Source organism: Trichomycterus rosablanca, chromosome 14, assembly GCF_030014385.1.
Source record: "Trichomycterus rosablanca isolate fTriRos1 chromosome 14, fTriRos1.hap1, whole genome shotgun sequence".
Classification (NCBI taxonomy): domain Eukaryota; kingdom Metazoa; phylum Chordata; class Actinopteri; order Siluriformes; family Trichomycteridae; genus Trichomycterus; species Trichomycterus rosablanca.
Genome location: NC_086001.1, coordinates 30,654,769 through 30,670,149, shown reverse-complemented (window position 1 = coordinate 30,670,149; position 15,381 = coordinate 30,654,769). Strand labels below are relative to the sequence as shown.

The window sequence follows — 15,381 nt, the reverse complement described above, 5'->3', positions numbered from 1 at the left end:
GATTCCCGGGTGAAGTTTGCATGTTCTCCCCATGTCCTGGGGGTAACTGGGTACCCTAGGTATAAGTGTGTGTGTGACACACCCTGGTACTGACACACCCCCATACCATGACACACCCTGGTACTGGTACTGACACACTCTCATACCATGACACACCCTGGTACTGGTACTGACACACTCTCATACCATGACACACCCTGGTACTGGTACTGACACACTCTCATACCATGACACACCCTGGTACTGACACACCCCATACCATGACACACCCTGGTACTGACACACCCCCATACCATGACACACCCTGGTACTGGTACTGACACACCCCCATACCCTGACACACCCTGGTACTGACACACCCCCATACCATGACACACCCTGGTACTGACACACCCTGGTACTGACACCCCCCCCCCATACCATGACACACCCTGGTACTGACACACCCTGGTACTTGTACTGACACACCCCCATACCATGATACACCCTGGTACTGACACACCCCCATACCATAACACACCCTGGTATTGACACCTCATACATGTGTATGATGTGTGATTGTGTACTGATGCGTGTGTGTATTACGTGTGTATAAGGTGTGTGTGTGTGTGTATGTGTGTGTATTTAGAAACTGAATATTGTAAATGATATTTTACTAACAGTAATGGAGAGAGAAATGTTGACTGTATTAGAGCTGCTGCTACAACAACATAATGAAAAGCTCGGCCTACTCAGGTCCATCACAAATGCACTTGGAAAAAATTATCCAAAACAAATTGAGGATTTCACTGCTCCGCTTGCCAACGAATCTCAGTTCAGACACTTTGACATGAACCTCTAGACTAGTAAGTGCTTTCTACGTTAAACTGTTTTTTATATGTTATGTATGTACTTTGTTATAGTACCTTTAAAAGATGCACTTTGACAATTTACTTAATCCTGGTGTGTTCTTAAGTGGCCCTCTACTATGTTTAAGAGCTGAGAAAACTCCCTAAATTATCTTTTTTTTTTACTTAAAACTTCTTGACTTTTAATAGTGAGCACAACATTAGAAAATGTGTGTGTGCGTGTGTGTAAGATTCAGAGATCTAAGAACCTCATCACATTCATGCACGTGTCTTTCTTTTACAGATTGAGTGTTTTGGTTTTTGTGGCGGTATGACTGGAAAGGAAACTGTAACAAACGACCTGGTAAATCATCATGGGTACGTTTTTTAAATTAATATTTAAACTGAATTCACTCATTAAGTCTCCTCTCCTACAGCCGAGACGAACTTGAGACCAACCGTAAAGCTCTCCATCGTTTCTGTGTGGCAGGTCCATAACTGAAGGGCTGTCAGTGTAGAATCAGGTATGTGGGTATATGCCCTGACCTTGGACATCGGCCGGTTAGCTCAGTTGGTTAGAGCGTGGTGCTAATAACGCCAAGGTCGCGGGTTCGATCCCCGTACGGGCCACACCCACTTTTGGACTTAAACTAACTAACAAACAAGTGATCCTTCTCTAACTAGCAGGTCTTATTGACCTGAGCTTCAAACATTGTCTCTGACAAGTGTGAAATCTTTTTACTGCCCCTCTCATTCAAGTCAGAAACATGCCATTATTTCAATTAGCCAAACTTAATTGCCCTTCTGTAAATGTTAGCAAGTCATGTGACTCGTGTGTCCAATGAAAAAGCTACGCGCGTGTCTCTGTGGTGCAATCGGTTAGCGCGTTCGGCTGTTAACCGAAAGGTTGGTGGTTCGAGCCCACCCAGGGACGAGTGACTTTAATTGCATAACCTGCCTGTTGATCAAACGGATATGAGATACAACAACAATGTGTAGTCCCACAGAATAGTGGAAATAAGTAACTGATATCCAGTCAACAACAGTCCTACAAGCACAAATATCCACCTAATAAGTCACCAGAGACCAGCTGTCCAAAGTGGAAGAACGTCCTTTTGGTTTCAGTAGATGTTAAATTAAGCTACTCGCCCAACGTGGGGCTCGAACCCACGACCCTGAGATTAAGAGTCTCATGCTCTACCGACTGAGCTAGCCGGGCTTAAGCAGCAGGTCAGAACTTCATTAACATCACGGTCAGATTAAGAACTAATTCACAGTTTACAAACAAACACAATTCAGAATATAACAATAAGAACTAAATGTAAAAGTGTAAGTTAGTCGCGTCTTTCTGCTCATACTGAGTATTACTGTGGTATTACTGCATGTAGGAGACACATGGAGCGCAGTATGGTAGGTGAAATATAGGGCACTAGGACCCAGCAGCACTACAGTGAACAGAGTGACGGTGGGATCTAGCGGTATTGGGACTCTTATTACAGGACGCTGTTTCTGCTGCTTGTTATTAAACTCACCTGAGGATCATTTGAGTGGAGAAAACGTGCTGAGTTCTTGTTGTGTTCTTGTGTTTTATTTAGTTTTCTTGCTAGAAAAGAGATTTATGAAGCTTTTTGAGGTTGAAACTGGGAGCTGCATTTGTTTTAGATCTTCTGGACTTGCTCGGTCGTGCTATTTCTACTTAATAAAGTTTTAGTGCGCATTTAAACCCTGTTTTACGGTACTGATCACAGTGTCTACACTAAAAGTTTTAGTGCGCATTTAAACCCTGTTTTACGGTACGATGCTCTGACTTTTAGTACAGAGATTAAAACAGAAAGAAGTTTTACAGTTTAATAAACTTATCGAGTCCTGATGCACACAGATGTACCAGAAATAAAGTCTGTTCTAGTCTAAATGTAGAACAATCTACTTGTTCCAAATTCAGACCTTCTTTGGTATTAAAAAATAAAGAAACCTGCTTTCAGTTAAATCCACTATATTTAAATAACTGACCTATACCATACAACGAGATCCATCAAGGTGGCCCATGTCCAACCAGTGTACATGGGCAGATGCTTCTCAGGGGACAGGACAAGGCCAGGGCATCCTACCTCATGTCAACGAGGAGTTTAATGAAGAAGGAGAAAAGCAATTTATCAGTTTATTAATACATAAATATTATAGGTAAGAACGTCTTAGGTTGCAAAATGCCTCTTCTGTAGAGTGAACTTTTTCATTTTAATTTCTGCTTTAACAGCACCCACCATACAGCAGGGACTGTCAAGGCGGTTCATACCCAATCAGTGCGCACGTACTGTAAGTTTGATCAGTTAGAATGAACAGCCCTACAACACATTAATCATGAATAGAAAATGGACTAGATCTTGTAAAATGATATTTTTTTAAATTTTGCAGCTGTAGACAGAACTGTCCTGGAGGCACTAAGAGAGATGGACCTGAAGATAAATTACCTGACATCTCTTGTAGAATCTCTTGTGGGTGGACGTCGAATTTTGCCCCCACAACAGCAAGATGATGAAGACTTGATTGTCATCCCTCTGGATTCAGTAGAAGCCCTAGAAAATTTAGAAGAAAAACTTCTGAGCAACGGACTGAAGCAAAGGATGGTAAAGCTCATTTATAAATTATTTCCCATCAAATAGGACCATGACATGATTCACAAAGTATTCACAAATATTTCCTGTTGTTTTATATTTTTAAGTGTATGATAGCCTTAACTTTAAAAATGTACTACAATTGCAAGAAAAAAAATTATATATATATATATATAAACACACACAATTCATATATATATATTCATGTGTGTGTGTAAGTAAATATATATATATATATATATATATATATATATACTATATATGAAACTATTTGAAAACTGTAGCACAAATCTTTGGTTGACCGTAAAGGCTGGCAAGAGAATCATAGTTAGTTGGGGGTTGGTTGAGGTGTGTTATCTGCAAGTATTTGCATGACAAAAGAGGACTGACAGAGCTCTAATGGTTGTGTAGAAGGAGGGGGGATGTCCTCAGAATCTCAGATTCTCAGTCAAGCTAGTGTTAAAGCATAATGGAGCGGGTTCAGTAATTGTGTAGTAGTTTAAGAGTACTAGCTCAGTCGGTAGATCATGAGACTCTTAATCTCAGGGTCGTGTGTTCGAGCCCCATGTTGGGCGACTATCTTCATTTAACGTCTACGGAAACCAAAAGGACGTTCTTCCACTTTGGAACAGCCAAACGCGCTAACCGATTGCACCACAGAGACACGCGCACAGCTGTTTCATTAGATGGTACACACGGGTCACATGACTTGCTAACGTTAAAGTCAGGGTAATAAACAGTATAACACTCAGTGTTGCCACCTTACAGTATCTCACAAAAGTAAGTGCACCCTCACATTTCTGCAGATATTTTATTATATCTTTTAATGGGACAACACAATAGAAATGAGACTTGGATATAACTTAGTGTACAGCTTGTATAGCAGTATAGATTTTTTGTTGGTTATCCTGGGTCGGTTAATGATGCAAGGGTACTAAAGAACAGCCCTGTGTATAAAGAGGGCTTATACCCACCTGCTCTTTACACTGCTAAAGAAGATTGCTCTTTATAAGATCTCTCAAAGCATTTCATCACTATTGGTGTGAGAGTGATGGGGCGGTAGTCATTCATACAGCATGTGATGCTGGACTTCTTTGGGACTATAATAACATGAAATATATAATTATTTGCATTAGCAGAGAATTTACACAAGTGAAGACTGAAGAAATGTTTGGTCCGTTTCAGATCCACACGTACAGAGTAGTTACAACCAGCTGTTGTGGTGTAAGTGCTGTAGGTTGTGATGTAGTTTTTCTGTTATTCCTCAGTGAAATTGATTGAAGTCAGGATCTTCACTGAAAGTGTGCAGACTCTCTAATGGTTTCTAAAGTCAGAAACCTATTTGCCCTTCAGTAAACGTTAACAAATCATCTGACCCGTGTGTACCATCCAATGAACTAGCTCTAACTAGAGTGTGTCTCTGTGGCGCAATCGGTTAGCGCGTTTGGCTGTTAACCGAAAGGTTGGTGGTTCGAGCCCACCCAGGGACGAGTGTCTTTTATTGCACAACCTGCCTGTTGATCAAACGGATATGAGACACAACAACAATGTGTAGTCCCACAGAATAGTGAAAATAAGTAACTGAAAAACATCCAGTAAACAACAGTCCTACAAGCACAAATATCCACTTGATAAGTCAGCGGACACTGTCTGTCCATAGACGTCAAATGAAGATAGTCGCCCAACGTGGGGCTCGAACATGTCAGAACAGACAGCTCATCAGTCAGACCATCAGAGAGATGTAGGTTTAATTCACTAACATCACGACCAGATTAAGAACTAATTCACAGTTTACAAACAAACACAATTCAAAATAATCAACAGAAACAGACACAGACTTAGGCTGCGTCCGAAATCGCATACTTACTGAGTACGTACTAGATTGGAGGAAGTATGTACTTTCAGTACAGAAGTGTGCAGTATGCACACAACACCCGTACGTACTACGTCCGCTAGGGTGACCAAACGTCCGTATTTCCCGGGATATGTCCGTATTTCACGTCCTGTCCCGGGCGTCCCGGGTTTTTTTTTAAAAAGTGAGGAAATGTCCTGGTTTTTAAATTACCTTCATTGGACCATTAAATTTACAGGCACTAGGGCACTGCGCACGGCGCTGCGTCAGTGAGGGCAGCCCTGTTCTTAATCAGAATGTAGACAGCGTGACTGTCAGTACGCAAGCAACATGCCGAAGCGCAAGTGTATGTTTACCGACGATTTACAAAAGAGTTTCCCCGCTTTCAGACCGGGTCGAGACAAATGGGAAGCCTTGTGCACAGTGTGCAAAGCAGGCACATATGTCTCGGTGTCCAATGGCGGTGCAAGGGATCTGAAAAGCCACCTGGACACCGAGAAGCATAAAACAGCTGTCCGAGGCGAGAGTAGTGCTAGCTCGATCACACAGTACTTTGTCAAACCAGGGAACGAGGATGCAGTGAATGCAGCTGAGGCTGCATGATCATTTCACACAGTGAAACATCACAACAGTTATCGATCTATGGACTGCACAAGTTCATTTTGAAAAAGACCCTCCCCGATTCAGACACAGCCAAAAAGTTTAGTTGTGCCCGAACTAAGACCGAGGCTATTGTTGACGGTGTTCTGGCACCTCATTCTGTAGAAGTGGCGCACGAAGCGCTCAAAAACATCCCATTTTGTGGTGTAAGCACTGATGGGAGTAATCACGGTGCGGTGAAAATCAGGAAATGTTAACTTAAGCATTTTGAATAAATGCATTTTGAATAAAATTATCATTTGTTATTGGAGTTTTTGTTGTTGACTTTTACTGAAAAGCATTTTTAATAAACCAACTGTAAATATCATGTTATTGTAGGATTACGTGGGCCTATGTTAAGTGAGTGCATGCCACAGTATATGTGCCCCCCCGGCTCCAAGATGTCCTGGTTTTCCCAAATGAAAATATGGTCACCCTAACGTCCGCCATCTTACCAACATCAAGTGACCATAGTTACAGACTGCATGCTCATTTCGAGCTCCACTCACCAAGATATTTATTGTCTTTATTTGCGCCACTTACTGATTAATCTATAGTCATGTATCCCGACTCCACACTGAGACGACAGAGAGTAGTAAATCACAGAAGAGAACTAAGAAAGTTATTGATTTTTTACCTCAGAGATAATGTAAGTACTGCTAACCTCTTTAGCAACAGTATACTACATTACCATGATTAGACTAATACAATGAAAATAAATGACAAAATGATAGATCTGACACATTAATAATTACAGTAGAATAATTTTTCGAAAATCGTCTGTGCACGACATTGTGCACAAAATGAGTAGGGCTGTCAGAGGGCTCGTCAGGAGGTTCATCACCCTACCAACTGGTGATGAACTAGAGTGTGTAGGAGCTGGGTTTGCCCACTTGGCCGTATCGGATCGAATGTTTTAGAGTGGCAGTTGGTGCTATTGATGGGTGCCACATCGAATAAAACCCCCATCTGCCAACGCACAGTGCTACCTAAACAGGAAGCTGTTCCACTCAATTCAGCTTCAAGCCATCTGTGACCACCAGGGGAAGTTCAGAGACATTTTTGTTGGTTACCCTGGGTCGGTTCATGATGCAAGGGTACTAAAGAACAGCCCTGTGTATAAAGAGGGCTTATACCCACCTGCAGGACGATACATTCTTGGGGATGGGTTTATCCCTGCATTAATACACCCATCCGGCTCCTGACCCCCTATCGAGAGCCTGTGCAGAACCCTGTACAAACTCATTTTAACAGCAAACTGTCCAAGGCCAGGAATGTGGTGGAAAGGGCTTTTGTAATGAAGACAAAATGGCGTTCCATTTTCTTTAAAGCCCTTGAGGTGAGCCCTGTCTTCGCCCCGGAGGTTGTTGCATGCTGTGCGGTGCTCCACAACCTCTGTATCGCTCATGGAGACATCATTGAGCCACAATGATCAGAGGTACATGTTGACCAACCAGAGCCTGTAATAAATGACATTACATCAGGTGAAGATGGAAGAAAGCATCTGGCTGCAGCTGTCTCAGCACCACAGCACAGCATACCAGCTCTTTATGAGCATGATTATATTTAGAAAAATGTTTTGTTAATAGGTTCATGTTGTTTGTTTTTAAGTTTTGTTCTACAGTTCTTGATTGTCTCTTGACATTAACAGTTTATGCAATATTTAAAAGTAAAACTTGAATATTTTTTTAATTACAATTTCCAATTTTTACACTTTTTCTATTTTTAATTAAGGTTAAATGAAAAAGAAAATCCTTTATTTCCATTATTCCATTATTGGGGTTTCCATGCTTCTGGAGGATGGTGAAGCTTCAGCAGCATCCTGGTCAGATGAGGAAATAAGGGTCTCTGGGCTAATTGATGGTCTCCCACCTATTGCCTCATCCATATCCGCATACCATTTCCAGGATGCTGTTGTTGCTTCACCACCCTCTGTACTTACCCCAGTAGGTGGACACTTAATTTCCTACAAGATTCATAAACACAGTACAAGGACCTTTACTTGTATTACAAATCTTTTCTAATATTTTTACTGAAGATTTTACCAACAAACGAAGCTTACTTTGTATTTTTGTATCTTCACATAAGTGGGAGTCACCTTCCCCTGCATTTGGTTCTCCAACACAAAGGCTCTACAATATAATGCACATAACAGTTATTAATATATATAACATACACTGCTTCAAAAAAAGTCATTAAAAGTTTTTAATGCTTTAAAAAAGTTAGCAAAACTTGAATACTAAAACTTGTCTTTATACCACCCTTTGTAATTAATATTATGCATAAGATGTAACACAAATTTTGTTACGTCAAACAAACAGTTACTTACTCAAACCCTTGAACCGCTGCATTCTGTTTTCCAGTGAAGAGGGCCTGGTTGGCCACTCTCCACCGGATTTTTAGTGTCTTCATCAGACCCTGCAATATCAAACATTAGTTTTAAAAGGGATTTCTAATGTGACTGTGTAGCAACATTACAACAATCATGAATATTTAGCCTCAACAACCCCAAAGCTAGATATGTTTACCTTCCTAAGAATAGTTTGGCCCATCACTAGCATTACAGATAAAATTAAATGAATCTATAGATAGATCATTTATTACAGCAGCTCAATATATATTAATGCAAAGTATTATAGTAAGCAAGTATTAAAGTATGCAAGTATTCAAATTTGCAAGTATTAAAATACAAAAGTATTAAGTACACATGTAATGTTGTACAACACTATGTAGTTAAATACATTGAATAAAGAGTAGTATATCGCTTTTATTGTCCTACCAGAATGACAACGTTTGAAGCCCAGGTCAATAGGACCTGCTATTTAGAGAAGGCTCACTTGTTTGTTAAAGTCCAAAAGGGGGTGTGGCCAGTATGGGGATCGAACCCACGACCTTGGCGTTATTAGCACCACGCTCTAACCAACTGAGCTAACCGGCCGGTGTACAAGGGCAGGGCATATACCCACATACCCGATTCATTTACGACACTGACAGCCCTTCAGTTATGGAGCTGCCACACCGAAACGATGGAGAGCTTTACTGTTGTTGAGCAGAACAGATCTTCGTGATGACTGAGGTTCATGTATTTTTCTTTTAAGAATAAATAAAAGCTGATGCTTTTAACCTCATACTTTCCTAATACTTTTATTCTACATGGTCTAAATTTATTTTAGTCTTCTGCCATGTGCAGTGCAAGAATTCACTAAATTACACAGCAGTTCTCTTTTTATTTATTTATTTATTTTTGCCATTGACAAAATTGATTGTAAGCATTTATAAAGGTCATGCCACGCTCATTAGGTGAAATGAAGCCAGAATTAAAGATGGCAGAAGAACTGGTGGTATAGCTGGAGGTAAACATTAGTAAGTGATGTGACCCATGTGTACCGTCCAGTGAAACATCTGTGTATGTGTCACTGTGGCGCAGTCGGTTAGCGTGTTTGGCTGTTAACGGAAAGGTTGGTGGTTCCAGCCCACCCAGGGACGAGTGTCTTTTATTGCACAACCTGCCTGTTTATCAAACGGATATGAGACACAACAACAATGTGTAGTCTCACAGAATAGTGGAAATAAGTAACTGAAAACATCCAGTAAACAACAGTTTTACAAGTACAAATATCCACCTGATAAGTCACAATGTGGAAGAACGTCCTTTTGGTTTCAGTAGATGCTAAATGAAGACACTCGCCCAACGTGGGGCTCGAACCCACGACCCTGAGATTAAGAGTCTCATGCTCTACCGACTGAGCTAGCCGGGCTTAAACAGCAGGTCAGAACAGACAGCTTATCAGTCAGACCATCAGAGAGATGTAGGTTTAATTCACTAACATCACGACCAGATTAAGAACTCATTCACAGTTTACAAACAAACTGTGGGACTGCTGAGGCGTGTAAACTGTTTCCCCTGATTGTAGCATAGTTGTGTAGAGGATTGGGTTCACCTTGAAAAGATCAGGTTGTACTCCAAAGTAGGTTTTATGCCCCCAATGGGGTGTTTTATTAGCACCAACACACACGAAAAAGAGAAAAGAAAAACTGTGCAAAAAGAAAACTAAGCCAATTAAAATCAACAAATACCCTTTGGGATTATTATGGCTTGTCTAGCCCCAATCAGCAATCCCTTTTTATAGTTATCTGACTTTAATAGCAGTCAGGTTTAAGGTAGTAGCACCCTGGCCACCCTTTCACAGCATGCATCATCCACCATTTTAAACTGTCCCATTTTCCCTCCATTTAACCCCTAAACCCCGCCCCTACTTTGCTGGACTAAACCATTCTGAGGCTGGTGGGGTTACATAGACATATCAGTATATATAAAAACAAACATAAACACAATACACATACAATTCACCATATAACCACATCCCATTTACCGGTAAATATATTCTGCTCTGGATATCCATACTTATCCGCTAATTGACTCTACTTTGCAGACTCCTGGCAGCTACCCTCCCCCTTTCTACAACATGGCCGTGGGCTCTCTCGGCCAGTATAAAGGAAGCCCTGGAAGGCGCCGGCTCTTTCCCTAAGGAGCTGTATAGTAAGTAATCTGAGGTAAGTAACTGTGCACATTTATATACATATATACATAACCTAATCTTGGGGATGAGGCAGGCTATCTGACCTCATCACACCCCCCCCCCTTAAGCTAGTCACTCCCCAGAGTGACGTGAGAGGAAGTCCGCCGTCACATTCTGTGTACCCTTCCGGTACCGCACCTGAAACTTAAAGGGTTGCAACGACAAATACCACCGAGTAATTCGTGCATTGCTGTCCTTCATTCTCTGCATCCACTGTAATGCACGGTGATCAGTCTCCAGAATGAAGTCAGCCCCCATGAGGTAATATTTCAACGAGTCAAGTGCCCACTTCACTGCAAGGGCCTCTTTTTCGACGGTCGAATAGTTCATTTCACGTGGAAATAGTTTCCTACTGATGTACAGGATTGGCTTGAGGTTGTCCGCCTCCCCCTGAAGCAACACCGCTCCTAATCCACATCCTGATGCATCAGTCTGGACCACAAACTGTTTCTCCAGGTCTGGACTACACAGAACAGGTTCTGAGCACAAACTCTTTTTGAGATCATTGAAGGCAGCTTCACATTCCGCTGTCCACTTGATACGTTGAGGCATATCCTTCCTGATCAAGTTCGTTAGGGCTGCTGCTCTGCTGGAGAAGTTCGGAATGAACCTCCTGTACCAGCCCACCAGCCCTAGAAAGGACCTCACCCGTCTTTCGTTGTCGGTGCTGGAGACTTCCTGACTGCCTCTACCTTGTCCACCTGCGGGCGTAGCACACCACCACCTAAGACATAACCCAGATAGACCACAGAGCCTTTAGCCAAGTTGCATTTTGATGGATTGGCAGTCAGGCCTGCCCCCGCAATCTTGTCGAGGATCACCTTCACATGCTGTAAGTGCTCTTTCCAGCTTGTACTGTAGACGATCACATCGTCAATGTACGCTGCGGCGAAGGCTTCAGTTCCCTTCAACACCTCATCCATCAATCGTTGGAATGTGGCGCCAGCTCCGTGCAGTCCAAAGGGCATCACTGAAAAATGGTAGAGACCTGATGGTACTCGAAAGGCAGTTAGCTCCTGCGCTGCTGGACTTAGTGGCACTTGACAATAGCCTTTACACAAGTCCAGTGTAGTGAGGAATTTTGCTTTTCCAAGACGTTCGATCAGCTCATCCGCTCTGGGCATTGGGTAAGGGTCGAAGGCGGATGCTGCATTCAGTTTGGAGAAGTCGATGCAGAATCGAAGACTTCCATCTTTCTTGGGTACTAGGACCACTGGACTACACCATTCACTCTTTGATGGTTCTATCACCGCCAGCTTCAGCATAGTTTCCACCTCTCTCTTTAAATCGGGGATCAGGCGGGCTGGCACTCTACAGCTTGTCTGTCTGAGTGGATCCGGCTTCAGCAAACGGATGTTATGCTGTATGATGCTTGTTCTGCCTGGTTCCTCACTAAAAAGGTTTGATGGAATCACCTTCTGGAGCTCTTTTTGCTGGTCTGTGCTGAGATGTGACAGATCTGGTAAAGTGCTGGTTCCTCTTGTACCTGGAAAGTACTGCTCGTTGTGCTCCTCCTCTTCTCCAACCGCTCTCACCAATAGCTGTTCCACTGTACTCGTCTTGGGATCTCTCCACTGTCTCAGCATGTTGATGTGAAAGCTTTGGAGATGTTTCCTTCTATCTGGAAGCAACAGTTCATAAGTGGTTTTATTGACCTTTCGTCTCACTTCATATGGCCCCTGCCATTTAGCCAACAGTCCGGTGTCCGACGTGGGCAGCAGGACAAGTGCTTTTTCTCCAGGCTTTAGTTCTCTGTCCCTTGCAACCTTGTCGTACCACTGCTTCTGGCTGTGCTGGGCCTTCTCCATGTTGCTTCTGACCATCTCCGTTAGCTGTGTCATCTTGTCCCTCATCTTGAGTACATGTGACAGAACGTTAAGTTTTTGCTCGTTGCCTTGCCCCTCCCAAGCCTCCTTCAAGACGTCCAGTGGACCCCTCACCTCTTTTCCATACAGGAGCTGGAACGGTGAAAATCCCGTGGATGCTTGGGGCACTTCTCTGTAAGCAAAGAGTAAATACGGCAGCCACATATCCCAATCAGCACCAGTCTCTGAGACGAACTTCTTGAGCATGCTTTTGAGCGTTTTATTGAAGCGTTCTACGAGCCCATCAGTCTGAGGATGGTATGGGGTGGTCTGTATACCTTTTGTCCCTAACAGCAAGAAGACTTGTCTAAGCTGTTTAGATGTAAAATTTGTGCCTTGATCTGTTAGGACCTCTCTTGGTATTCCCACCCTAGAAATCAGCTGAATTAGTGCATTGACTATTTGGCGTGTTTTTACGTTTCTGAGCGCAAACGCCTCAGGGTACCTGGTCGCATAGTCGCAGATCACTAAGATGTACCGGTTACCCCCACGACTTCTAGGAAGGGGTCCTACCACATCCATCGCAATACGCGAGAATGGCTTGTCTATTATGGGCATGCTAACCAAGGGGACCTTTTCAGCTTTCCTTTGAGGAGCTGTCAGTTGACACTCTGGGCACTTTCTGCAAAACTCTATCACATCTAGAAACAGTCTAGGCCAGAAAAATCGACTCGCTATCCTGCTTAGAGTTTTGTCCTGTCCCAAATGACCTGCCCAGGGCTCAGAATGTCCCATCTTAAGTATCTCCTGCCTCATAGATGTGGGCACCACAAGCTACTCTATGTTACTTTTCACTCTGTACAAAATGTTATTCTTCACAATGAACTGAATCTCTTGTTTGCTCACTTCATTCTCCTGGCTACATTTTGAAAACAGAGGTTTAAGTGATTCATCCTGTGCCTGTAACACTCCTATGTTTACAGGTAATGCTATGGTGCTGCTTTCTGGCATGTTTAACTGTTCAGTTAAAGCTGTGCCTTTGACTCTTTCTTGCCTTCTCTCTCTACGAGATTTTTTGGTTTTAGGGGCTTCATTAAAGGGCAACTCATGCATTATATTGATGTTTTTTTCGGCCTCCATTTGCCTTGTTTGACCTCTAGTTATCACAAAAGCATCTGCAGTTCTGTGCTTAACTGTTAGTAGATCTATTAAAATTGGCATATCTCTACCAAGGATTACTGCGTATGGTGTTTTCTCTAACACACCAACATTCAACAGGTAAGTTTGGCCTAAAATTTCAATGTTAATATCTGCTGTTGGATAGACTTGCTCCTCACCATGAATGCATTTTATTCTAAGTTTATTTTCATGTTTTAACTGCATTTTTGGTACACATCTAGCAGATACTAGTGTCTGGCTTGCTCCTGTGTCTATTAGCGCTTTAAACTTTTTGTCGCCAATCTTCACAACAATAACATTATCTCTACTATCTTCAGCAGGTTTAAAGCTATTCTCTTTCCTAGGAATATAACACAGTTGAGCTGAACTATTTTGCATCTCAGGACATGCACTTCTTTTGTGTCCAATTCGATTGCAATTAAAACATTTAAATGCTTTATCAGGGCAAGCTTTGGAACTACCCTGATCCTTTACCGGCATTTTACTAGTTTTACGCCAACACTCCTGTGTGGCTACTCTACTATTTTGCAGTTTCAGACCACCCCTAGCAAATCCACCTTCAGACCTACCTGGCTCGTAGTAATGGCGTGGTTTGTTGTAGTTCACCAGCCTGAAGCCTCCGTCTGCTTGTCTTGCTGCCGCAAACGCCTCTGCCATCTCCACAGCTTGCTTGGCTGAAGATGGACTGCGCTCCACAATCCAGCGTCTTAGCTCAGGACTCACCATGCTCAGGTACTGCTCTAAGATGATCACATTTCCAATCTCTTCTTTGGTTTTTTCACTCGGTGTCATCCACTTCTCGTAGAGTGATTTCAGCCTGGTGAAGAGCTCTCGTGGCGTTTCATCATCTCGAACTGTGCAGTCTCTGAACCTTTGTCTGTAAGACTTTGTTTATCTCATACTTTTTCAGAATTGCGTTTTTGATTTTGCTGTAGTCTCCTGTGTCCTCACTGTCCATGGCCACATAAGCTGCTCGCGCTCTGCCATCTAACAGCGGAACGAGATGTAATGCCCAGTTCTCTTCAGGCCATTTAGTTGCTTGTGCCATACGCTCAAAAGTTGTTAAATAATGTTCAATGTCATCGGTTTCTTTGAGTGTCGGCATTCTTGGCGATGGCCACATGGTGCTTAAGTTGAGCTGCTGTTGTGGGAAAGTCTCTGTACTTCTCTGTATTCCACCAGCGGACTGAGTGTTTCGAAGGATACGGCCCTGTGGCGATTCATGTTCCTCATCTATTTGCTCCCTTTCAGCAAGGCGCCCTTGTACTTCTTGTTGAAGTAAACCAAACTGATGCTGCATAGTGCGCCACCTTCGATCTTGTTTGGCCGTTTCTTGGAGCCAGTGCTCATCCTTCACTCTTTGTTCTTTCATGAAATTTTGTAGCAAGTTACATACTTGCTCTATGCCGCCAGCAGAACTGCTTGGTGTGGCCTCAGCCATTCGGCTCTCCACATCCTCTTCTTCCTCCGTATGTTCAACGTGTTGTGAGCTATGAACTGCTGGGGGTTTCTTTGGAGCCATCCTTTCAGTAACAAGGCTTGTCTTGAACTTCACACTTGTCGGTCCTTGGGTTAAATTTCAAGACTTTTTCGCTGCCACCATTTGTGGGACTGCTGAGGCGTGTAAACTGTTTCCCCTGATTGTAGCATAGTTGTGTAGAGGATTGGGTTCACCTTGAAAAGATCAGGTTGTACTCCAAAGTAGGTTTTATGCCCCCAATGGGGTGTTTTATTAGCACCAACACACACGAAAAACTGTGCAAAAAGAAAACTAAACCAATTAAAATCAACAAATACCCTTTGGGATTATTATGGCTTGTCTAGCCCCAATCAGCAATCCCTTTTTATAGTTATCTGACTTTAATAGCAGTCAGGTTTAAGGTAGTA

General features: G+C 42.7%; 6 non-coding genes across 6 annotated transcripts; 3 read left to right on the top strand and 3 right to left on the bottom strand.

Moving 5' to 3' along the window:
• Positions 1–1,383: 1,383 nt before the first annotated feature.
• Positions 1,384–1,457, top strand: trnai-aau (transfer RNA isoleucine (anticodon AAU)). The gene has a single exon. It is a non-coding gene; the product is annotated as a tRNA-Ile (tRNA).
• Positions 1,458–1,687: 230 nt separating this feature from the next.
• trnan-guu (transfer RNA asparagine (anticodon GUU)) lies at positions 1,688–1,761 on the top strand. Its single transcript has one exon. It is a non-coding gene; the product is annotated as a tRNA-Asn (tRNA).
• A 212-nt stretch (positions 1,762–1,973) lies between these two features.
• Positions 1,974–2,046, bottom strand: trnak-cuu (transfer RNA lysine (anticodon CUU)). The gene has a single exon. It is a non-coding gene; the product is annotated as a tRNA-Lys (tRNA).
• A 2,809-nt stretch (positions 2,047–4,855) lies between these two features.
• Positions 4,856–4,929, top strand: trnan-guu (transfer RNA asparagine (anticodon GUU)). Its single transcript has one exon. It is a non-coding gene; the product is annotated as a tRNA-Asn (tRNA).
• A 3,865-nt stretch (positions 4,930–8,794) lies between these two features.
• Positions 8,795–8,868, bottom strand: trnai-aau (transfer RNA isoleucine (anticodon AAU)). Its single transcript has one exon. It is a non-coding gene; the product is annotated as a tRNA-Ile (tRNA).
• A 747-nt stretch (positions 8,869–9,615) lies between these two features.
• trnak-cuu (transfer RNA lysine (anticodon CUU)) lies at positions 9,616–9,688 on the bottom strand. Its single transcript has one exon. It is a non-coding gene; the product is annotated as a tRNA-Lys (tRNA).
• Positions 9,689–15,381: the final 5,693 nt, after the last annotated feature.